This window comes from Meles meles, chromosome 12, assembly GCF_922984935.1.
Source record: "Meles meles chromosome 12, mMelMel3.1 paternal haplotype, whole genome shotgun sequence".
NCBI classification, from domain to species: Eukaryota; Metazoa; Chordata; class Mammalia; order Carnivora; family Mustelidae; genus Meles; species Meles meles.
In genome coordinates, this window is record NC_060077.1 from 39,365,184 (window position 1) to 39,391,804 (window position 26,621).

At 37.8% G+C, this 26,621-nt stretch overlaps 1 protein-coding gene across 5 annotated transcripts in view; it reads right to left on the reverse strand.

Moving 5' to 3' along the window:
* The window catches only part of ARHGAP28 (Rho GTPase activating protein 28), a 210,101-nt gene that overhangs the window by 148,888 nt on the left and 34,592 nt on the right, over window positions 1-26,621 (reverse strand). Inside the window, exon 1 of one of the 5 annotated variants that reach the window (XM_046026102.1) lies at window positions 4,490-4,588. The exons of the other annotated variants lie outside the window; for them this stretch is intronic. The gene's annotated coding sequence lies outside the window, so the exon portion shown is untranslated. Of the gene's footprint in view, window positions 1-4,489; window positions 4,589-26,621 lie in introns of those variants that run through there. 5 annotated transcript variants of the gene reach the window in all.

The following is a 26,621-nucleotide window of genomic DNA, read 5'->3' on the forward strand; positions in this document are numbered from 1 at the left end:
CAGAGAACAGAGAATATGGGGGTCCTATTAATAGGGAGAAACAGCCTTCCTTGATTGTTCAAAGTCCTACAGCAACTTTCACCAAAATCTCAGTTTTCCTATTACTTCCAAACGGGAAAACACAAATAACAAATTTTGTCATTCCCTCAGCATTGTGAGGGAGAAAATGCCCAGGCCTCAAAGTCAAACAAATTTTGATTCACATTCTTGCCCTGACGCTCATCAGCTATATAAAATGTGGGCAAGACACTTGGCCTCACAGTACCTCAGTCCCCTTAACTGTAAACTGTGGATATCCACTCCTGCATGAAGTTTTTGTGATGATAGAGGATAACAGTATTCATAAAATGCCTGCCCCCATTCTGTAGTTCTACTCATCATTACCACCAGAATCTAAAGATTGCTAGCAGCAGACGTTTTGATAGCTCAGGCATTTCTGGGACTTTGGAAATTAGACTTCGTGAAAAAGCTCCAAATGAGCTTGTCTAATATTGGCTTCTGATTTCTTCTATTTCATAGATTAGAAAGCAGTTTTGAAGGAACTGCAACCTTTTAGTAGTAAGGGATATCTATCCATTGACTTCCCTAACTCAAAAAGAGACTGCACTTTGGGTGTTTTGTTTTGTTAGAAAAAGGAGGGAAGGAGGAGCAGCTGCAGCAGCTGGCGATGGATCAAGTGATAAATCCTGTCATTATTTTAACTAAAATACACTAGAAGATTCGTACCTACTGAGTAATTCAAGGTTGGCAAAGAATGAAAAACAATTATGATATAATATGCTATTATTTAAAAAGAAATCTTTTCAAGTAGGTGAACTGTGTTAGCCTCCATTTTAATGACATTGCTTCAAAGCATCCTGTCTGGAATAGTCACATAGTTCCTCTGGACGCCCTGCCCTGGCATGGAAGGCTGTCCCATACGCTCCTGCGAGGACAGGCAGCACTGTGTGGGGTTACTGCCTCCGTATCTCCAGCATTGCTTTTGAAGTTTATGGAGGCATTTGGAATGAGCTCTGTAAGTTATGGGACAGGAAAAAAACATACCCTTTAGCACTTACTTATGCCAGAAGTTTCAGATAGTTACATACCACCTTAATACACAAATAACTGAAATATGGTGTCTTTCTGTCTTTTATTTATTTATTTGACAGAAAGAGAGAGATCACAGGCAGAGAGAGAGGAGGAAGCAGGCTCCCCGCCAAGCAGAGAGTCCGACGTGGGGCTCAATCCCAGGACCCTGGGATCACGACCTGAGCCGAAGGCAGAGGCTTAACCCACTGAGCCACCCAGGTGCCCCTTTTGAAACAAAATAATAGATGCTTCATGTCCCAAATAGTGATTTCTGTTTGGATTCAACCAGGTTGGATTCTTGGTCAAGTCTCCTTTAGGGTGATGCGCAGCTGGGCAGGAAATATCTTCATTTCAGACTCCAATTTTACTACTATGCATATCCACATGAGAAATTTGGAAAGTTTAAGTCTTCATGTTCATTTAATCAAACCCATCTGACATATGGAGTATTATGTACAGTAAGCTTCATACCTGACAGAGACAAGACCTGTTTACTCTGCTCACTTACAAAGAGTTTGCTTGGTTCTTGAGCTTTGTAAACCTATCATTTATTCATCACTAAAGGGCCCTGGCAATGAATGTCCATCTCATCAGCACTGACATTGTCCAAACACTCCTCTCAATAGTTTTTGTCCCCTTAAATAATCCACAGGCTTCTATATCACTAAGAAACAATTCCTTTTTTCTCATCTCCCCCCCCCTTCTGTTTAGATAAGCACTTGGGGGTGATTGTTCTCAGTGCAGTCTTCTCTCAGCGAATGGTCTTATCACCAGGTCACACTACACTTTCAGAGATAGCCGAAAGGCTGTTACATTCTGTCTCCCAAGATGGTGGTGCATTGCTTCCCCATGTCTTTACTATAATACCACTGCACATCTTGTCTGAACTGCCTTCACCCTCTCCACTTTTGGAAAGTTTCCAGGCAGAGTCTGTGTTTACGTCAGCAAGACTGATTCAAAACACCAAACACATTCCTGCACTCTGCTCAACTCAGGTCAGTAGGAGGCTTTCCAGTAAATCTGTTACTTTACCTTGTCATTCTACTTATTACAGAGGGGCACTGATTTCCTTGAAGTTCATCTCATAAGTGATTTTACTTTTCTAAAATTTCTGCTGGAACCTTGGCTAATAGAGCCTTGCATTATAATGCCCATTGTCTTCAGAACTCCTTCTCTATAAAGATTCAGCTTGCTTAAGTAAGATAAACATTATTCTGTTTTTTTTTTTTCCTTCAGCTTTAGGACCATAAAAATTAAGTTCTTTTGGGGCGCCTGGGTGGCTCAGTGGGTTAAAGCCTCTGCCTTCAGCTCAGGTCATGATCCCAGGGTCCTGGGATAGAGCCCCACGTCGGGCTCTCTGCTCCGCAGGGAGCCTGCTTCCTCCTCTCTCTCTGCCTGCCTCTCTGCCTAGTTGTGATTTCTCTCTGCCAAATAAATAAAATATTTAAAAAAAAAATTAAGTTCTTTTTTATATTTTCCAATCTAAGCACCAGTTTTATCTTGTTAAACTTGCTTTTGATTAGCACAGTTACTATTCAATTAATCCCTTAGTTTACAGTTTAACAAGTGCCTTACAAAATTTGTAAGAGATAGGATGTGTACAAAGGGGGTTGGCAGGGGGCAGTAATTACATGCACAACTATGGGGGGCTATCAAAACAAAACTGTAGAATTTGAGAATGATTTCTAAAAATAATGTAAATCCTTTTTACTTACAAGATTCAAAGCCCTATTAGTAATACTCATCAAAGCACACTAGTATAAAATTATTTTCACAAACAAGCACATCAAGCATATCCTAGACATTATGCTGGAAATGTATCGCCTATCATAGACTTTGGTTTTGCTTACCACACTCTGAAATCTAAAGGTAAAACTAAAAAGAAAAGAAAGGCCTTACCTCTCCCAAATCATACCATACAAGAAAAGCAGTATTTCTCTAAATGAGCTTCCTTAACAAACTCTAATCTAAAAAGAAGGCTCAACAGGGCTAAAGGAGACTCTACCTTTGATTACAAAAGACATTAGTAAAACAATTTAAAAACACCAAAGAAATATAAACACATTGGCAAAAATATAAAGATGATGCTACTTAACTAAAGAGAACCCCAACACTCTGAAGCAGATGATTCTAATTTAAAGGAAATGAAATTCAAATAAACAACAAAAGCACTCATCCTAATACTTCCCCTTCCTGTGAAAGACAACACAAAGGACAAAAACAAGAGAAAAAAAAGAAAGAAAGACCAGACATATAAGGAATCACTGAAAAGGGGGTTGTATGGATAACAGTGCTCTAAAAATTAAACATGAAAGGAGGTTAACAGATACTGTGGAAACCTTTCTGGGAAGGGCTGCTTTTGTGTCTCTTGAAATAGGCCTTCTGCTTGCTATTAATCAGACTAAGGCTGGCTTTGAGAGTATTCCGTAACACAGGTACTGATTTCTTAAAGAAGGTGCATAAGGGAGGAGAAGGTGGAGGCCAGGAAAAGATGAGAAGGAATGGACAAAAGCAGCACCCAAAAATCCCAGGCACAGTACTTTCTGTAGGGCAGGTATGCAATGGGCACTCCCTCCCCAACCACCTGTCTCTTCTAGAAGCAGGGCAAAAACCCAGCTGCTTCTAGTTGGCACCCTTTGTCCTAACATGGAAAACCAGAGGAAAGGCTTGGTAGCCTGACCAAGGAAATACATTAATTCCGCTGAAGAGTGGAAGCGCCTACTTGAGTAATGGAGTCTACCTCAGTAGACATTTCCAAAATTAGATAATGAACTGGAAAGACTGGATTAGAGTTTTTTGTTGTTGTTGTTGTTGTTTTAAAGATTTATTTGAGAGAGAAAACACACACAGGGCAGCAGGCGGAGGGGCAGAGGCAGAGGGAACAAGAATCCCAAGGAGACTCTGCACTAAGCATAGAGCCACACATAGGGCTCTGTCTCACGACCCTGAGATCCTGACCTGAGCTGAAACCAAGAGTAAGACGCTCTACTGACGGAGCCACCCCCAGACACCCCTGGATTCGAGTTAGGAACTGGAATCAAAAGCAGGAACTTGACTCAAAAGACCTCTAAGCCATTCATTTGTATGCATCTATTATTTTAACTAGTCTTCCCAAATTAGTAACAGGGCTTATCTACCCTTCTCCTTCTATATTTGAGCTTTAGAAACTTTCATCCACCCTGTAACAAAAATCTTTGGAAGGTTAAAAAAAATCAACAGTTTACTATCACTTAACATTATGTACCTATTACTTAGTAATAAAACCATAAGCTCCACTTACTCATTCAATTAAAAATGGATTTTTAAAAAAGCTATAGCAACCATCTACTCTCTTCTTTCCTCTCTTATATGAAAGAATCAGTCTGAGGAAAGAAGCTTATACCCAAGTGATTGATCTAGAAAGTGCTCTCAACCTTACCTTTTAGGAGGTTAAAAGTCTCACGGATGATATTCTTAAGGGAGAAGTACAAAACATCTGTGCAACCATGTGTCCTCATGGCCTAGATGTGGGGAGGCCATCCTCCGGCCCATATCCACCACCCCATACCCTCTGAGCACTGCCTCCCTCCTCTGAGACAGGACAGCACTGGTTGCCTCCAGCCCAGCAGTAAAAAACAAAGGGCACTGGAGTTTGTTGCAGGAGGAGAACTAATTCCCACTGCACTGCACGGTAGCTATTTAAAGAGGTAGTGCCTGTGGGACAGATTTGCCTCCCAGCCTTCCTGTTTGTGTCCCAGCTCCAATTTTCACCCATTTCCTAAGGAAGACCGCAAAGTGTAATCAGCCTCAAGAAGGCTGAGATTTATGAAAACTCGTGCAGTGCATAAGGGCAAGTTTTAGAGTTTTCCCTTTTCCTTCTTTTCCCCACTAAACAGATATAAGACTTCCATAAAAGTATTTTCAAAGTCAAAAGCAAACACTCTATGTATCATGATTTAGTAAGTACTTCTACTCCTGAAAGAATTTTAACCTGAAATGTAGGAACAAAAGAATTTGTAGATAATTAATCCAACAGGTACCAAGTAGTAATGCAGAGCACTTTATGGTCAGAAGGCAAAGGCTTGATTCAAAAAACCTTTGGGATTTGGTAGCTTTAAGTAAAAAAAAATTCACCCAATCTCTTAGGGCCTCACATAAGAAATTCACCCCATCTCTCTGGGCCTCATTTTCTTTGTCTGCATAAATGGGAATAATAACATGTAGTTTACATGTCTACTGTGAAAAATGCATAAGATAATTGTAAAAAACCCTGTATTTTGCCTTATGTAAAAGATCATGTAGTCACTGCATACTGGCATCCAATTTCCCAGCAGCTGTTACACAGTATCTGTCATTAGTAGATGGATACAAAGAGCTAATACATCCCCTCTTATCTCTCCAAAATTATATTATGTATACATTTGTTCACTTGCCTGTTGTCTGATTTCCCCACTGGTAATGAATACTTAACAATATTCCCAGGAACAAGAATAGCACTGATCATTTATTAATATACAATAAGTACTTGTCAATTAAGTAAAGAAATAAATGCATAATTTTAGAAAAATCAAGCAAAATGTTCTACACACATAAACCTGTAACACTTATTGAATTAATGAATGAACCACAACTTTTTTCTATAGAAAAACATTCCAGGAAAAATGCAATATAATAGAATTTTAAGAAAAGTTGGAGCCTGAAGAACATTTAACATAAATATGGCTATATGTTTTATGAGATCACCCTGTTCAAATATATTATTAAGATGGTTAAGACAAAAGTTTCTTACAACATGGATATGAGGTACAATAATTGGTATGACTTAATTCAGTGGAAGAGTTTAGCTTAGTTTAGAATCTACCTAAAATCCTTCCTCAGGCCTCTTTGTTAAAAATGGGAACTCTTGGCGCGCCTGGGTGGCTCAGTGGGCTAAATAAAGCCTCTGCCTTCAGCTCAGGTAATGATCCTAGGGTCCTGGGATGGAGCCCCACCTCAGGCTCTCTGCTCAGCAGGGAGCCTGCTTCCCTTCCTCTCTCTCTGCCTATTTATGATCTCTATCAAATAAATTTTAAAAATCTTTAAAAAAAAAAAAAAAGGAACTCTTTTCCTCTGCTGCCCTTCAAGTTCTAGTGTGGTGGCAGTGGGATTTGATACGGACTCATTGATTTTTTTTTTTTTTTTAAGAGCATTACCCAGACAAGGAGGATAAAAACCTGTGGTCCCTTGTGTTTCTTATGATCCAGCTACTAATGTTTAATATGACATAACAACATGCTGGGAGACAGGAGAGTCTCAGGGATCTGAAACAACAGATTTAGTTTAGAGCCTTCACATCACTGCCTCAATCCAGTTCAGGCCAGGTCATGCTACCAGAGATTAAAAATCAATTCTTTGAGGGCTGCTCATTAATTTATCATGTGTAAAGAAGAAAGTGACTTTAGTGGATACTTGTCCATTTTATTAAATTATTAAGAGAGAAAAGATCTTGCATCTTAAAAGATCATGTGAAACATAATTCCCTCTTACTTCTAAGGAATTCTCTTGCTTTGCTTGAGAAATACGACCTTCTATGTCTCTCGTCCTGTACTCTCTGCCCTCTCTCTTGGCTCCCACTTTATAGACAGAATAAGAGCTAACTAGAGATCTTTTTGGAAGTGTTAGAAAAGGAAAATAAAGATATGAAGCTTCTCACTCTGGATGAAGTCGTTTTAGTTCTGCAATAGGAAGAAGCATTTCAGACTCGCTGAGCCTGAAAGTTGTGTCGCTTTTGGCTAACAAGAAAGAATCTCTGAAAAACAGAGAGTGGTGGTCATATAAAAACAGAATTTCCTGCCTTTAACAAGTATCTGCACTGCTTTTCTGAGCTCAGAGTTTCAGACATGGTGGCATGGTGTTTGCCACAAACCTACTCCTCTCTGACACAGCTTCCCCAGGGCTAGAGGCATTTTTAATTGAGTAATTACAGATATTAAAGTACTCTTGAAATAGGTTTTTTTGACAGCTTCAGCAGCAAGGCTTTCTCACCTTACATGTACCTCTGCCCTGACAAACACCAGTCCACAGGGAGCTTGTAAGTTCAACTACGAGGGTTATCAGATGTGGCTTAAATGCCTCCTGGAACATGTACATTTGACCCTGGGGGAGGGGAACAAATGTTTGAAACTGCCATCCAACAGTCATGTGATGTAAGAAGAACCCTTGGAAACACCCACCTGGAGGCTCTGCCATCCTCCCCTGGGGATGCTGATGCACCACTAGCTCTCTCCTGGAGAACAGCTTTATTGCCCCGGTTACTGACAGACGTAATCAAGATAGCACTGTGTTATTTGGTTAGCAAACAAAAAGAAGATAACTTCAAGTTACTGATTACAGGGTTCTGCTATGCTATTTCTATTATTATATAGTCTCAAGTATATATCTTATTTCAATAAACATTTACCTCATGCTACAGAAAACATAAAAATCAATCTTTAAGGGACAATAATGAATAAGCATGACTAAAGGGAGCAAATAACATAGAACACAGTATTTCAAAATCTGCCATTACTAGGTATGTACACTGCACAAGAGAATAATAATGAATGTTTCCTTTTTGCCATCTGTTGTTTTATAAGACAGCTGATTTCCTGTGAGCTGATTCTAGCAACTATGATTAATGGGGAATAAAATAAGTAAAACAAAGTTACATTGAAAAATCAATCTTATTGAATCTTATTGATAAGGAAATATTTTGATGGCAAGTTAATTCTAAGAGGTTAGGACTGTTTCTTTTCCAAAATGAGAGATAAAGAAGATGATCGTTGTTCCTCTTTTTCTCCCTCTCAACTTGGTCCAGTCATGGGCTCTGAAGACATAACATGTGTAAGCACAGGGTTCCTATTCTCAATCAATTCATGAACTGGTAAGATAGGTACATAAGTAACTATAGTACAAACGTAGTGTGTACTAAAAGGGAAATATAGCTTAATATCAACAGTGCAGGGCATGAAGTGAAGAAGGACATAGGTCTAACTGGCTTTGCCACTTGCACAATGTATGAGGTTGGGCAGTTAATCCTTCTACGCTTTGTCTTATTCATGATAATACAGAGGTCATATTAGTGCCTGCCTCCTAGGACAATGGTGAAAAATAAACGAATTTTGAGTAAAAATCCTTAACAGAGCATGTGGCTTTTCAAGTCTTCAATAAATAACACTGATGCAAAAGAAAAAGATAAAAGAAATACTTAAATTGCCATGGATATCCAAAGGAGAAAGACGATTCCATCCATAAACAAGAGATACAGAATTTTCTAGCCAGGACACTCCTCTCTTGGGATAGTTTGAATGTACAGGTTATCCTTGACGTGTAACTGGGGAAAGAGTACCTGGAAAGAAGAGGGGCTAATGCTACCTCTTATCTTCCAGTTCCCATACCCACTTCTTTCTGAAATGCTCAAACATGATCCTATGTCCAATCTCAGCCTGTGCCAGTCCAGGGCACAGCAAATGACCTTGGAGTCTCTTCTCTCCCTCCCAAAAAATTTCTTCTTGTTCAACAATGGAGTTGTTCTCAAAGGCTACCTTATATGTAAAAGAAAACATCCAGAATATTCATAAAAACTAAAATTTCTGTTTCTGGTCATGCTGGATTAACTGGGAATGGAGTAGCCTTCCTGCCATTCAACTGGAAAACTGGATAAAATATGTGAAAAACTGCTTATAAATATTAGAAGAAAGTAAAGATGTGATCCCTGGGAGAAAGGCAACAAGTGAGATGAATCCTACGGTTAGCCTAGCTTTCATCTTGGATGCACATTCCAGACTGAAAATGCAGTGAGAGGAAACTCAAGAATACTGGGGTCTTGTTGAGTTCAGGGGACACAGAACAGAGTTCACAGAGGTTAAGGGAGATAAAATTTTCTAGGACAAATACCAAAAAGGAAGAAGTTATGCAGGCTCAAGAAATCCATATAAGGGTCTCCTTGAGTTTGTTGTTAAATGTAAGTCACACATAAACAGGGTTAACTTCATAATGCTAGACAAAAGACAAACGAGGATCTTTAAGTTAAATGATTCACAGGTATTGCAAAGAGCTAGGAGACACCTGAGCTTTTAATAGCCAGACTAGAAAGTCTGTTGAACACTTGGGGCTTCAGGTCCCAGCCCTAGAAGGGTCTTTAGTAGTAAGATAACTTTGAAGTATCAGTTTAGTAGTATGGCTAAGTCCACTCTACAGTAAAGGTTACTATACACCTGCCCAAGCAAACCTTTCAAGAGAAAGACAACAAAATTTACATTGAATAGAAACAAATCACAAATCTAGCATTCAATTAAAAAGAAATACTACTCATGCAAAGAAGGAGAAAAATGAGATTCAGAAACAGATTCCAAATGACATAGTCAAGGAATCAGCATAGAAGGACAATTATAAATATGCTCAACATACCAAAGAATTCAAAGGAAATAAATGAGGAAACAAATAGAAAATTTAAAAATGAGAATTTATAGAAATGAAAAATTATCTGAAATGAAAATATACTAGATGAGATTATCAGGACATTAACTGCAGAAAGACTAGTATCTTTGAAGACAAGATAGACAATAGCCAAATACACAGAGGGACAAAGGCTATAAAAAATGAACAGCCTCAGTGATTTGTGGGATGATATCATAGTGGAATCCCAGGATAGGGGCCAGAGGATAAAAATGACATATAGAAATAATGGCTGAAATTTTTCCAAATTTGATGAAAACTACAAACTAGAAGTCCAAAAAACTCAATGAGCCCAACAAAGATAATACAAAGAAAACCACAGCCAGGCAAATATCATGACGCAATTGGTAAAATCCAGAGATGAAGGGAAACATCAAAAGCAGCAGAGTGGAAATATCAGACATAATATACAGAAGAACAGTAAGAATGACTGCAAACTTCTCATTAAAACAACACAAGAAAAGAGTAGTTGAATATCTTTAAAGTATTGAAAAAAAAAAGAGGTCATCCTAAAATTCTATATCCAGTGAAAAATCCTTCAAAAACAAAGACTAAATAAATACTATCTTAGACAAACAAAAGTACAAACAGTTCATGACCAGCAGATCTGCACTACAAGAAATGTAAGTTTCTCAAGTTTTTCAAAAAAGAAAATAATACCAGATGGAAACCTGGACCTACACAAAAGAATTAAAAGTGTGGACACTTGTAAAATTTTGAGCACATGAAAAATTAAAGTATGTCCTTGTTTTTTTATTTCTTCAAAATAAAATTAACTGTTTAAAAACAAAAAAAGTACCAGTGTATCATGATAAGCTTTGATGTATGTACTAACATTCGTGACAACAATATCACAAAAGATGGGAAAGAGAAAATGAAAGAATAAAGTCATAAGGTTCTTACATTACACATAAAGTGATATATTATTTGAAGGTGAAAAGTGATAAGCTTAAGTGGCATACTGTAAACTCTAGAGTGACCACTAAAAATAATGGATAAACAACTATAAGACAAGACTGGAGATAAATGGAATAATAAAAAATATACTTAAGTAATCTAAAAGAAGGCTAGGAAGGAGGAGAAAGATGTGATAAATAGAAAACATTTAGCAAGACTGTATATTAAACCCAACTACATAGGCTGCTTATAAGAAACACACTAATTAGGGGCACCTGGGTAACTCAGTCACTTGAGCCTCTGACTCTTGATTTCGGCTCAGGTCATGATATCAGGGATAGGGTGCCACGCTCAACAGGGAGTCTGCTTCTCTTCTTCTGACCCTTCCCCTGCTAATGTACACACTCTCTCTCTCTCTTTCTCTAGTAAATAAATAAATAAGTCTTTATCTATTTAAAAAATAAAATTTAAAAAAGAAGAAGAAAAAAAAAGAAACACACTAGTTATAAAGACACAGAGTAAAAGGATGGACTGTTTACCATGCAAACATTAATCATAAGAAAGCTTGGATGGACATATCAACTCAGACAAAGCAGATTTCTGTGGCAGTTTGTGTCCGAGGGGAGGCAGATGTCAAGACTAAATTAGAGGTTCAGTAGATTTATTTGGGGAAACACTTGTGCAAGACAAGGTAAGAGAGAGCAGGACTGGACAAGGACAGACCTTCAGGAATGAATGCTATCTGACACCAGTGAAAGGAGAGGAGGGGAAAGAAGATTTGGGTTGCAAGGGCCTCAGGCTGCAGTGCAGGTGCAAGAGTCTCGGGCAGGCTGATGGGCAGTCCCCAGCAGATACTGCCCAGTAGAAGATCTGGAGCTGGACAAAAAGAGCCCAGCTCCAGTATCATGTTGTGCTCGGCCATAAACTGGCACCATCCTGGGGAGAACACCCACAAGGATGGCAGCTAAAGTCATGGGCTAAGTATACTACTTTTTGGAAAGGAGTTCTGAATAGCACGACTCTATAGCAGCCACAACTTTAGAACAAGGGATATGACCAGGGGCAAAGCATTATTTCTTAATGATAAAAAGTTGATTTCATAAAGAGAACCTAACAACCTAATTCTAAATATGTGTGCACTAAATTATAAGACTTCAAAATATTTAAAGTCAAAATTCTAAGAACTAAAAGGAAAAACAGACAAAAACAGACATCTCTATAGCTAGAGATGTCAACACTTCTCTCTCAGTATCAGAACAAGTAAACAGAAAAATGGGGAAAATATAGCAAAGTTAAACAACAGGATCAACTATATTAACTTAACGGATATTTCTAGAATACTCCCATCCAAAAGAGCAGAATACATATTCTTTTTAAATTCACAGTGCATGGGGTGCCTGGGGGGCTCAGTTGGTTAGGTGACTGCCTTTGGCTAAGGTCATGATCCCAAGTCCTGGGATCGAGTCCCACATCAGGATCCCAGCTCCATGGGAGTCTGCTTCTCCATCTGAACTCCCCTCTCATGCTCTCTCTCTCTCAAATAAATAAATAAAATCTTTTAAAAAAATAAAATAAAAGGTTCACAGTGCACATCACCAAGATAAATCATATGCTTGGCCATAAAACAAGTGCCAATAAACCTTTTTTTTTTTTTTAAAGATTTTATTTATTTATTTGACAGACAAAGATCACAAGTAGGCAGAGAGGCAGGCAGAGAGAGAGGAGAAAGCAGGCTCCCTGACAAGCAGAGAGCCCGAAGAGGGGCTCGACCCCAGGACCCTGAGATCATGACCTGAGCTGAAGGCAGAGGCTTTAACCCACTGAGCCACCCAGGTGCCCCCAAGTGCCAATAAATCTTAAAGGACTTAACTCAAAAAGTATGTTCCTTGACCATAATGGACTTTATTTAGAAATTGGTGAAAGAGATCTAGAATATGCCAAAATACTGGGAATCAAACAATATTATGTTTAAGTAACCCAGAGATCGAAGAAGAAATCCTAAGGGAAATTATAAAATATTTGTAAATGAAAAATAGGAAAACTACAACATCGTCACACAAAACTACACAAATCAGTATTTGTGGATGTTGCTAAGGCAATCCTTAGAGGGAATATTATAGCATTAAATGCTTATATTAAAAAAGAAGAGAAGTCAATAATCCATGATCTAAGCTTCCATCTTAGGAACCTAGTAAGAGAAGAAAAAATTAAGCCCCAAATAAAGCAAAGTAAAGAAAAAATTAAGAATATAAATTAATGAAAGAAAGCGTAAGCAGATAAAAAATAGAGAAAATAAGTTTTTTAAAACCTGGGTTTTGGAAAAGATGAATAAAACTGAACAATTTTTGGCAAACTGATCAAGAAAAAAGGGAAGATTAATTACTAGTATTATGAAGGAAAAAGAGGATGGTCCCTAAAAATCCTACAGATAGCAAACAGATAGTAATGGAATATATAAACAACCATATGCCAAGAAATCCAAAAGCTTACATGAAAATGACAAATCCCCTGAGAGATATAAACTACTAAACTGACAGCAGAAGAAATGGAATCTACCACATTTATCAAAGAAAGTGAATTCATAATTTAGAACCTGCCACAAAGAGAACCCCAGGCCTAGATGGCCTCACAGTATTCTATCATATAAAAATGAAAAAATATCAAACCTGCACAGAAAACGGGAGGCGTAGGGAACTCCTCCCAGTTCATTATAAGAAATCAGAATTATCTTGATATGAAATCCATACAAGACATTAGAACTAAAACCAGCAGACCAACATTGTTCATAAATACAGAAATCCTCCATAAAACAAGAGATATCAAATCTAGTAGTAGCTGGTGACAACTTGTATCTGACTGCTAATAAAGTCTACAGCAATATTACTGTTGAGTTGTATTTATGCTTATGTTACTGTAAGTCCTCTGTTGGAGATGAAGACTTACATTGGCACTGCTCATTTCATTTAAACTCAATAGAACAGGTCTTCCTCGTTAAATATATTGCAACTGGCTAAGATAATGCAATAAAATGGGTGATACACAGCAAGTGCCTACACTGTCTAATGCTACCATTTTTTAGCACCTACATCCAGTTATAACATGTAGGCAGTCAAACCACTGTTTGCAGACTTGAACTAATTAGGCAGAGGGATCCTATTAAAGTGAATTCTTTAATTAGCCCTGTTGATAATACAAAAAAAAACTGGTGATAGAGGCTGCAGAGTGACCTTACAAGGAGTTAGGATTGATCTGAACTCCAAGGCAAGCTTGAAAACAGGATCTAAGGGTTTTAGCCTGTGCACTGCGTTTGCATACAATTCATACCTAATCAGTTAGAGAACAGACTGCAACCCCAGAAGACAGAGTCTATAAGCTCCTGAAGATGGACAGGCTATTGCAATAATGTGAGGGCCAGCTTAGTCCCAGCCAAGGACCCCTTGATTATAGAAGGGAGGAGATGTCTTCCTGTGAACTCGCAGCATTCAGGCTTCTCTTAAGACATTGTTTATTGTCTTGAGCTATTCCTGTGATGATTAGGAACAATCTGATGGAAAAGATTAATGGTACTTTATCATATCTGAATGTACAGTGGAAGTCTCACCATTACTTTCAATTTTCCCTTAGCACAGTTGTAAACATAACTACCACACTGAGTCATATTCTCTTTATGACTAATAATAATATTAGCTTTACTTGTTTTCCTTTCCTTTTCAGCTGATAGAACAATGGGTGATTATATAGTAGATTATATAGCAGACTCTTCTTCAGGTATATTCTGGAGATCTACCTGAATACCCAAATTTGTGGTATATAAATAAAAGTATTTTTCACAGGCAGATGGCTATCTTAAAATTTATATTTATTATCCTCGGATCACAGATTAACTGCCTTCTCAAGGTTTATTCAATTTTTCTTTTTCAATTAATGAAAAATTTACTGAAATGATCAAGCATCACTGTTCACCAAAAAAAATTCATAGTAGGTGGCTCAGTTGGTTAAGGGTCTCCCTTCAGCTCAGATCATGATCCCAGGGTTCTGGGAGAGAGCTCTGCAGTAAATAAATAGAGTCTTAAAAAAAAAATGATAGTGGGAATCTCATGTCTATATGGATTCCCCATATGTATGAAACTAAATTTAATTTTCTCCTATTAAATTTTGTAATGGGCTTATTTTACATCACATGTATATAAACCAAGACCAAATTTGACTTTCTAACTAAGAATAGCTTTATTTTCTCTTTACCTTATCCTCCACAATCTCAGTCAGGAAAGCTTCCGCATATCCAAAAAACAGAGGAAAATATAAAGCCATGCTGAGATTCAGATCCTGACCAACAGTTAGTCACACTTAACTAAGTGACTCCCCATTAACCACTCCTCAATACACACACACCATGCAGTGTGAATGATGGGGTCCCTGCAAAATAAAAAAAGAAATACCTCATTTCACAGAACTTTCAACAAACAGTAAAACAAAATGGATTAAGTCCATAAATGTTCATTCACAGTATTATAAGAAGAAAAATACTTTATTTGTGGGACGTAAGGAATAGCATGTAGGACATTAAAAGAACGAAGGGAAAAATGAAGATGGGGAAATCAGAGGGTGAGACAAACCATGAGAGACTATGGACTCCAGGAAACAAACTGAAGGTTTTAGGTTTTAGAGGGGAGGGGGGTTGGGGGATGGGTTAGTCTGGTGATGGGTATTAAGGATGGCACATATTTCATGGAGTGCTGGGTGTTATACACAAACAATGAATCACAGAACACTACATCAAAAACTAATTATGTACTGTATGGTGACTAACATAAATAAATAAATAAATAAATAAATAAAATTTAACAAAAGAAAAAAGAAAAATACTGAGAGACTAATGGTATCGATCCTGTTGAACATCAATGTAAAACCAGTCACCATTCCAACTATTTTTTATACATCACTATTTGTCTTTAGGCAAATAAGAAATCTTCCTTTAGTGGCAACAATCCAGACTGTAGTAGCTCAACAACAGATTTCATCTTTGTAGGTAACTAACATATCACAGAGGTTTTTGTCTTATTATCAGAGCACTTGTCTTATCCAATGAGACTATGTAGGACCCATAAACACAGAACAACACAAGCCTTGATTTATAAAGTGTCTTTCTACAGAAACACCGAATTATTTGATATCTGTATTTCCTTGCGCTATTTCTATTAAGTGGAAATAATAGCAGGAGAACTGATTACTAAGGCAATTTTTCAGTCAGCTTTCCACAGTGGAGGCAAGGATGACAGGGAGGCAGAGAGAAAAGCTAAGGAGGAAATGAGGGAGAGTAAACTCATCCCAGGCCTGAAAAGAATCTGTGAGCAAAGGCATTCTTCATTCTGATTGGTCTAGTACTGACACAGAACAAAGGATTCCTTCATTCATTAAATGTCCTTAAGAATGTACCAGGTATCAGGCTCTATACTGGAGATAACAGATACAATGTGAAGTAAAAACAGACATTCTTGGCCCTTGTCAAGACTGTGGTCTGAAAGGGAGATAAATCCTATGGCTGCAATTACAAAATGGTGATAAATGTCATGAGTGAATGCATCTCTGAGGAAAAGCTTCTTGAGCTGCAACTGGACAGATGAGTAGGATTCAACTCTGTGCACAGGGTGATGAGGCTGATGTCCAGAAGAACACTACAGACAGGACAAATGCAGTAAGAGGAAGTGTGTGAAGCATCTGAACAACTTGAAGAAATGGACGGAGCACTGGAGGCTAGAAAGGTGGATATGGCCAGATACACTGCCCTCCTGGCCATGGAAAGGATTTCAGTTCAGTACCTATCCTTAAACAACGGGAAACCATTAAAGATCATTTTAAGCAGAATTTTATTATTGCTTCCATAAGATTTTTTTTTACCAAGTACACTAAGAGGAAGCATGGAAATCTTAATGAAAATAATTTCCATGAGTCTTCCAATATAGCGTATGTATAACATGGTCCCTTTTAACATACAGTAAAAATGACTTCCCTCGATGCAAATGGAAGGCTTAGTCACAATTTTCATTCATCAAACAAATATTTGAGTACTATATGCCAGGTATGATTCTCAGACCTGATTCCTGAAATTCATCAGAGAACAAGATAAAGACCTTCACCCTCCTAGAGCTTAATTCTAGTAATACAGAAAAAAATAATACAGACAAGAAATAAGTAAATTATGTAGTAGTTGAGAAGATAATAATGTCATGAAAATGAGAAATAGGGTTAAGGAGGATAGAAAGAGGAAGCAGGAGAGAGAGGTATCAAGTATGGTATTAAACAAGGTTTAATTAAACAAGGCCTCAATTAGAAGATGAAATTTGTATAATTTTGGTTGCTCATCAAACTTTGACTGAAATAAAAGAATAATTCTAGTGCCATTTCTCAACACACTTCAAGTTTAATGTCTGAGACAACGAGATCAAAGGAAATATTAGCTATTGCTCAAAACTTACTGCTTATGTATTTTCTGTCTTGTCATGGTTCTTCTATTAATAATGACATTTTGAATATCAGCTCACGATTTTATTGCACTTTCCATATGGCAGTGATTTATTCATGAGCAAAAGAAAACCAGTATCACCAGTATTATAACTTCAGCTTCTTTCAGCTGGTAAATGCTGACAGATTTTTATCTTCAATTCAGTCCTTATGTCAGTAAGGGTAAAAAACCCAAAAGATACTTCACAGTAACAGATACAGCAGGTGAGGAAATGAAAGGTAAATGTATATTACTAAAGAAATAGTACTTGCATAATCAATACACAATTATTATTAGCTAATACCCTTAATTACAAGCAAGCTTTAAAATACATTTTAATACATGTCAAGATTGCAACTCACCTCTTTTTTGTTTGGAATAAAAAAAGATGGGAAGTGAAATTATAGCTTCCTTGACAACACAAATGGTCCCAAAATGATTACTGGGAACAAAAGAAGCAAAATGACTGTCAGAGGAAATGTGCTCTGAATCCAGGACAGCAAATAGTTCTGTTTACAGTAAGCTGTGAACAGCCAGCTTTGACTATTAGCAGTTATGTGCCAACGATTATTAACTCAACTACATACTGGGGGCATTAAGTCGCAGGATGATTGTTGCTTTTATGCTGTATTTCCACGAAAGCTTGATTTTATTGCCCATTTTCCATAGCTCTTAGGTAGGCTTTAGTTGTAAACAACAGCCTTTGGTAATTCTTCTCCAGGAAACAAATGATGCAGCCTATGAGTAAAGCCTTTATTATTTATATTTTATAATGTATTATAATATCAATAACATTCAACAAGGGAAGAATACTGTATTCAAGCACCATTCTCCATTTACAAGTCAAATGAGTTATCTGTCTTACCTAACATTATGTTTTTAATTTCGATCATCAGTGGCCTTAACAAATGAAATCGTTTTTATTTTTCTCAAGTGTTTATGTTTCTTCTATTAGAAAGCCAAACTGTAGTCTAAACTTGCAGAGGGAAACATGTACATCAAGATGTTTACTAGGTGCTGATTAGTGTGTAAGTGCTTCACGGGTACTATCTAATTTCATCCTATGTAATTAGATATATATACCACCCTATGAGGTTGTACTATTACTGCCATCATTTTACAGAAGAGGAAATGGAGACACAGAGAAATTAAGTAATTTTCCCAGAATTGTACAGTGAGCCTTCTTCTGAATCTGTATGAGACACAGAAAGGTTAAGTAATCGGCCCAAGATTGCACAGCATGGCTTCTGATATTATATGAGGCATATAGCAGTCAAATAGTTTGCCAGAATTACAGAGCTAGGCTTCTGACAATGTCTGAGGTAAAGAATTAGGCAGCTAGCCTCTGATACTGTACAAAGAGATGAGTAATCCCGCAGTGCCTCATTTACTACCTCTGCTTTCACATTGTAGGAATTTACATTTTTACAAGTCGTCTACTTCTGGGAATGATTTTTTTTTGTTTTTGTTTTTTGGTCTCTATAGGTACACTATGCTGAATCAGGAAAATTATAGCATGAGGAAACAACAATACATTCTGTGAGCTTTTCAGCCAGCAGGTCAACTTGCTGGGATGAAAAGATTTGCAGTAATACAGTAACACACTCCCAAGGCTGCAAGTACTTTTGCAGAGAGCACAGTAACAGCATGTGGGAAGGTGGAATGCTCAAAGGTAAGCAGGACAGAGCTCTGCCTGGCACAGATGCCTGGCTTCTACTGCCCGGAGGAAAAATAGATCAATTCAGCTCTAAAAGCAAAACTTACTAACCTCTACATTTTGGAATGAGAAAAAGATGCTACATCTATTTACAGAACCTGTCCTCTAAACCCATTCGTAAGACAAGAAAAATCATCCTTGGTCAAGTATTCTCTTTGAATAGAAGACCTGCAAGGAATATGTAATCACTAGGTGATGCTATGTGACTCATGTAAAGGGAAGGGGGAAAAAACCAAATATTTATTTAGTTCCCAGGACTGGGCTAAACACCATTTTATAGGGTTCCCATTTCATCTAATTAAATCTTGACAATGTTTTGTGTTATTCCGCCTGTTTGTAAGGATTAGAAGGACTAAGGGTAAAAGCAGTTATGTAAATTGCCTGAGTAAATAGGAAGGAAGGTCAGAGTTTCACCTCAGATCTGTCTGACTCTGAAGGGCCACACCTCACACTGCCCGGCATGGCTGTCCCACCTCAGACGAGCATCTTTGTAAGAGGCGGTCTATTTCTTTCGGAAGACAAGCTTTTATCATGGTCAAGAGCTGAACTCTGGGGTGAGACTCCCTGGCTTTGAAACCTAGTTCTGCTGATGACTGACCAGTCATGTAAACTTGGGCAAGTCACTTGACCTGAGCGTGCCTCAGTTTCCCCAGCCATTGTAGTACTGCTTTGAATGTTAAAGGAGTTAATATACATTAGACTTTAGGGTTATGGCTGGCACATAAATGCTCAATAATGTTCTTATTTATGTTATTAAGGGAACTCCGCTATATCATGAACTGCTGGAAAGTATTACGTGTGCAGTATTACAAACCTATTGTATCCCCACTGTTTTATATAATCCCTGATATAAAATACATGTTCAGTACAGTCTGATAAACAAATTAATATCTAGACCAGAGGATTATAAGTCAAAGTCCTTAAAATGGTTTTGTTATCTGACCTGTCATTACCTCTCCCAAATCATCTCCCGCTCCATGCTACCTTGTTATCTCCACTCCAGTAACACTGGCCTTCTTGCACTTTCTTGGGAAAAAAAGACACCCTAGGGCCTTTGCCCTTGCTGCTCCCTCCAGCAGATTAGGCCTTCTTCAGATCTAAATTCAAATTCTTTTTCTTAGTAAATCTCTCTACCTCCCACCCCCATTTTAAATTGCAACAACGCTTCATCCAGGCCTCTTGAGCCCTCTACACTTTTGTCCCTCCTTTATTTCTCTCTATTGCACTCATTTGTCACAATACACTACATACTAAGAAGTAACTTATTTCACTTATTTTCTATCCCCAGAATGTAAGCTTCATAAGAGCAGAAATTGTCTGTTGTGTTCTGTATACTACTGTGAGAGTATACAGTACTCTCAGTACTGAGAAGAGGTTCTGACAATACATATTTGCTGGGTGGTGAATGAATATAAGCTATAAATTTACTAAAGATCATTATTTCAACTTTGTGTGAGTCTGAATATAGAAATACTAATAATGCATGCTAGGAAAATAACAAAAGGACTGATCTTTGAGTAAAGATGGGTGTGAGATACTAGTAAAATATAAATGCTCTTTCCTAGGAAGCTACTAACTTTATATGTAAGTTAAACTGGTATTTCAATTCCTGTATTGCATCTATAATCATGGATAGTACAGGAAGTTATCTATTTTATGGGAAATGAAAAGACAGTCTTTTTTTTTTTTCCCCACAAGCACACATGGTAAGTAGATACTGTTAAGCTTTCTCTTTGCCTAAAACAGACTGACTCTGCATTTCACCTAAATTAAATGTCTTTTTTTTTTTTAATAGGCATAAGTATGAACCTCCATCATGACTTTCTATCCCTAAATTTCCAAAGGGAAGAACAGAAAATATTCTGTGCCCTCACCAGGTCCTACCAAAATTCACTGTAGCATACAAAAATATATGTAGGGGCATACAAAAATGCTTTGAGCAGGGTCGCCTGGACAGTCCAGTTCATTAGGTGTCCAACTCTTGGTTTCAGCACAGGTCATAATCTCAGGGTTGTGAGACAGAGCCACTTGTCTAACTCTCAGATCATCTCAGAGTCTGCTTAAGTTTGCCTCTCCCTATGTCCTTCCCCCACAAAAATAAACAAATAAATCCTTCTAAAAAAAGGCTTTGAGCAGAAATGTTACCCACCCCTTCAGGACATTTTTAAAAATCTTACTTGTTTCCTAAACTATTATTTTATCAATCTGGATATTAAAAAAACTAAGATAAAACAGATAATATTAATAAACTATGCTTTTCTTGCAGAGTCTTTATAAATACAATATAAATATAAATGCAATGTACATGTAAGTATAAGTCAGTCCACACACTTTTTAATTATATTTGATATAGTTATATAGACAATCCTCCATAAACACTGAATTTAAAAGTTAATACTCAGGTTCTTTTTTGTTTTCAGTTTCTTTTTAAAATTCCAAATTTTATTTATCTTTCAAAATCCTACCAAAATTTTACTACCTCCAAGCTATCTTACCAGGTTCCCTCAACACTTAATTCTGAATGCCATTATACCTGTAATCTAAATGATTTACTTACATATCATCTCCCTATGAGACTGTGAACTGGAAGGCAAGACATTTATCTGTGTATGCCAGAGCCTGGACACCACATGGCACAAAGTAAATGTTCAGTATATATTGAAATGAGTTACTGAATCAAAGTAAATTTTATAAATGAAGCTAATGAACCAAGTCACACAGGATAAATTAAAAATAAACTCAAGTGTTGGAAAACAGGTATACTTGGTTTATGGCTGTATCAATTTTTTGAAAGGCACTTTTGATAATGATCCTTTGATCTTTTGATAATGACCCTAGGATCATGACCTTAACCAAAGGCAGATGCTTAACCGACTGAGCCACCCAGACACCCTATATAATGATCCTTTTCTTAGAAAAGTTTTGTTGTGTGCCAAAAAGAATTGTGTGGAATAATTAGTTTTATCTGTAAGTGGAACAATATTTGTTTCAAGGGTTTTTCTCAAGTCAGCTTTTAAGGCCACTGCCCCTATAAAACTCTTCTATTTCCCCCAAGTAGTAATGGCTGCTGCTTCCTTTATGCCCCCAAGTCCTGAATATATTCTATCCTAGCCCATCTCCTTCATTAATTTGCTCTCATGACTGCCTCTTTCACTAGACAGAAAACCCTTTGAGGGCAAAGACTATCTTATCTTCATATCCCAGATATCTGGCACACACTAATTCCTTAATAAAAATACACCAAAAACAAAACAAAACAAAACAAAAACCACCACCACCCTCTTTGAGTTTAAAATTTTTATTTTGGGGGCGCCTGGGTAGCTCAGTGGGTTAAAGCCTCTGCCTTCGGCTCTGGTCATGATCTCAGGGTCCTGGGATCGAGCCCCGCATAGGGCTCTATGCTTGGCAGGGAGTCTGTTCTCCCCCCTCCCCCCCCCCCCGCCTGCCTCTCTGCCTACTTGTGATCTCTGTCTATCAAATAAATTAATAGAATCTTTAAAAATAAATAAATAAATAAATAAATAAATAAAATTTTTATTTTGAACTAGCCTGACTCAGCTCTTACTGGGGTCCCAGAATCTGGATATGGGCCCATTTGCCAATGTTAATGGACCCTGAATTAGAGGAAGTGCCTGTGAAATCCTAGAAAACAGGCCAACTTACTTTTTCTTTTTCTCTAACAACAAGTAACTCAATAATGGAGCTATCTGCCCATTACTGCAATGAAATCATTCAGTCTTTTATGTTTATGTGGACTCTGCCCATGGAATTTCCAAATTAAATTGTGTGGAATTATATTTTATCACCCACATCCTAAGTTTCTGAAGAAAACTTTCTTAAGTTTTGAAAGAACAAAATAGCCAAAGGAGGGCCAACTAGATGTAGGAATATAGACTGGATATGTAATATTTCTTGATAAATGTCTGTTTTCATAATTCCCTTCCCTGATCCCAATAACCAGAACTGCAAGCACTATGGGGAAAGAAGAGGGAGAAGCTATGAGATGTCATACTCATTTGAGCCCCCTCAGCCACACTTCTGCCCCTTCACCCTCTCTCCTGAGAGCATTGTTGCTCTTTTCTTTCCCCATCTGCAGGCCAAGCACAATTTCTCTGGCAGCTAACTTTCCTCAGCAATGAAGCTGGGAGCATCCCACAAATATTAGTAAGCCACACACTGTGCTGGACACTGGCCAAGAGAATGGCAGGAGAAAAGCCCAGGCAGAGTTTGTGTTCCTGGGGCTTGGAGATTAGTAGAAAAGAAAATGAAACATGTGTTTGCAAGAATATTAGATGAATGCTACAATAAGGTACATAAGGGTAAACTGGAGTCAAACTCTGATACCTGTGTTGAGAATATATTCTATCTTAACAAGAACTGAGGAAAAGACATAGGATCATTTGCAGATGAGCGTATGGCTGGCAACTCCTCTTTTCCCAGTTTTCTGATCAGTAAATGTAGATGATAAACCTACCTCCCTCTTAAAGTAGTTGTAAGAATTAAATGGATGGGGGCACCTGGGTGGCTCAGTCAGTTAAGCGTCTGCCTTCTGCTCAGGACACAATCCCAGGGTCCTGGGATCCAGCCCCACATCAGGCTTCCATCTCCACGTGGAGCCTTCTTCTCCCCCTCTCTCTCTGTTCTTCTCCTCTGCATGCACTCTCTCCTGCTCTCATTCTCTCTCTTAAACAAATAAGTAAAATCTTAAAAAAAAAAAACAAAAAAACACCAAAACCAAAACAAAACAATTAAATGGCTGGCAAAAGATACAGCACTGTGACCAGGGCCTGACCCACCATAGGTACCAATGCATCTCTGATATGATGTGCCTTATGAAAGTCAGTCTAACCCAGGCAGTGTCTGAGATAAAGGGACTTCTAAGCTCAGTCTTAAAGAATGGGAGTGAATGTACTGTAGCTATATTACCCTGCTAAGACTGCTGTATCAATGTTCTACATGCAGGGTGGCTTCCTCATAGAAATTTATTTTCTCACGGTTCCAGAGGCTGGAAGTCTAATATCAAGGTGTCAACAGGCTTGTTTCTCCCAAGGCCTCTGTCCTTGGCTTGAAGATGGCCATCTTCTCACTATGTATTCAGGTGGGCTTACCTCAGGATGCATCCTAGTTTCCTCTTCTTCTAAAATCAGTCAGATTGGGTAAGGGTCCACTGTAACAATCCCATTTTAACTCAATTACCTCTTTAAAAGCCCTCTCTCCAGATTTAGTCACATTCTGAGATACTGGTCTTAGACACTGAACACATGAATTTTGGGGGAACACAATTTAGCCCATAAGAGTAAGGTAGGCAGGGAGAGGCAGAGAAGAGGGTTGTTTCTAACAAATATACCATTCTGAAATAAATATTACTCTTAGAAATGTTATTACTTCTAATAACATGCATGAACTGAAAAAAGATGGTGTAGCATGTTGAAAAGAAACCCAAAGAATGTAAACCCTTTTGCAGTATAAAGGGGGAATAGCAAAAGTTGAAACTAGAGAGAGAAGGAGCAGCAAATCGGGCCATGTAGGGTCTTACAAGATAGTTTAAATATTAAGCAGTGGGTAGTTTATCTTCAGAGGAATGGGAAACCATTGTGGAATTTCAAGGAGGGTGCATATGCGGCCTGACTGAATTTCATTTTAGAAAAACCATTCTGAAAAAAAAAAAAAAAGAAAAATCATTCTTTCTGTATTATAAAGAGTTTTCTGGAGGCAGAGTGAGCATCTGGGAGTCATCTGAAATAAAACAAGTGAGAAAGACTGATGGCTTGAACATGCCTTGGGGATGTAAGAAACTGATACAATCTGGAAATCTAATCAATGGACCTTGTGATGGATGGGGGGCTGGGGGAAAGGAGGATGATTCCTACATTACCAGGAAATGGGTAGATAAAAGTAAAGGAAGATGACAAAGTCAAAATGGACATTTTGAATTTCAGAACCTTATGGGACTGCCAAGAGACCATTAGCTATTGATAATACCTGTGGCTTATTAATTCCTCACTCTACAACACATAATGTACCAAGAACTCTATAAACATTATCAAACACCCTTCTACAGAAAAGGAAGCTGAGTCCTAATGAGACACTATAACTTAACCATGGCCCCATATTCCTTCCACAACAACCCCCAGGGACACCACTATCCTGAACTCTGATACCATATATTAGTTTTGGCTATTTTTGTACAGTGTATGAAGGAAAGTGATGTGTATATAATCTTTTGTATATAATGTACATGCAACTTAAAGTCTGCAATCTAGACAATATGATACTCTATGTAGAAAACCCAAAAAACTCCACCCCAAAATTGCTAGAACTCATACAGGAATTCGCCAAAGTGACAGGATATAAAATCAATGCACAGAAATCAGCTGCATTTCTATATACCAATAATGAGACAGAAGAAAGAGAAATTAAGGAGTCAACCCCATTTACAATTGCACCCAAAATCATAAGATACCTAGAAATAAACTTAACCAAGGAGGCAAAGGATCTGTACTCAGAAAACTATAGAACACTCATGAAAGGAATTGAGGAAGACAAAAAGAAATGCTCCATGTTCATAGGTTGGAAGAACAAATACTGTTAAAATGTGTCTATGTTATCTAGAGCAATCTACACATTTAATGCAATCCCTATCAAAATACCATCAATTTATTTTCACAGAGCTGGATCAAATAATAATCCTAAAATTTGTATGGAACCAGAAAAGACCCTGAGTGGCCAAAGGAATGTTGAAAAAGAAAACCAAAAACAGTGGCATCACATTTCTGGACTTCAAATTCTATTACAAAGCGGTAATCATCAAGACAGTATAGTACTGGCATAAAAACAGACACACAGGCCAGTGGAACACAATAGAGAACCCAGAAATAGACCTTCAACTCTATGGTCAGCTAATCTTCCACAAAGCAGGAAAGAACATCCTATGGAAAAAGACAGTCTCTTTAATAAATGCTGTTAAGAAAACCGGACAGTCACATGCAGAAGAATGAAACCGGACCATTTCCTTACACTATACACAAAAACAGACTCAACATGGATGAAAGACCTAAATGTGAGACAGGAATCCATCAAAATCCTAGAGGAGAACATAGGCAACAACCTCTGTGACCTCCACCGCAGCAACTTCCTGCTAGACGTGTCTCCAAAGACAAGGGAAACAAAGGCAACTGGAACTTCATCGAGATAAAAAGCTTTTGCACAGCAAAGGAAACAGTCAACAAAACCAAAAGGCAGCCCAGAGAATGGGAGAAGATATTTTCAAATGTCTTATCAGATAAACGGCTAGTATCCAAAATCTATAAAGAACTTATAAAACTCAGCACCCAAAGAACAAATAATCCAGTCAAGAAATAGAAGACATCAACAGACATTTTTCCAAAGAAGACATCCAAATGACCAACAGACACGTGAAAAAATGCTCCACATCACCTGGCATCAGGGAAATACAAATCAAAACCACAACGAGATACCACTTCACACCAGTTACAATGGTTAAAAACTAACAACTTAGGAAACAAATGTTGGTGAGGATGTGGAGAAGGGGGAACCCTCTTACACTGCTGGTGAGAATGCAAGCTGGTACAGCCATTCTGGAAAACATTAGGGAGGTTTCTCAAAAAGTTGAAAATAGAGCTACACTACCATCCAGAAATTGCACTACTGGATATTTACCCCAAAGATACAAATGTAGTGCTCTGAAGGAACACCTGTACCCCAATGTTTATTAACATCAATGGCCACAATAGTCAAACTATGGAAGAGTCTAGATGTCCAATGACAAATGAATGGATAAAGAAGATGCAGTATGTATGTGTGTATGTATGTATACACACACACACACACACACACACACACAGTGTAATACTACACAGCCATCAAAAAAAGAAGGAATCTTGCCATCTGCAACAACATGGATAGAACCAGAGGGTAAGCAAAATAAGTCAGTCAGAGAAAGATAATTATCATGATCTC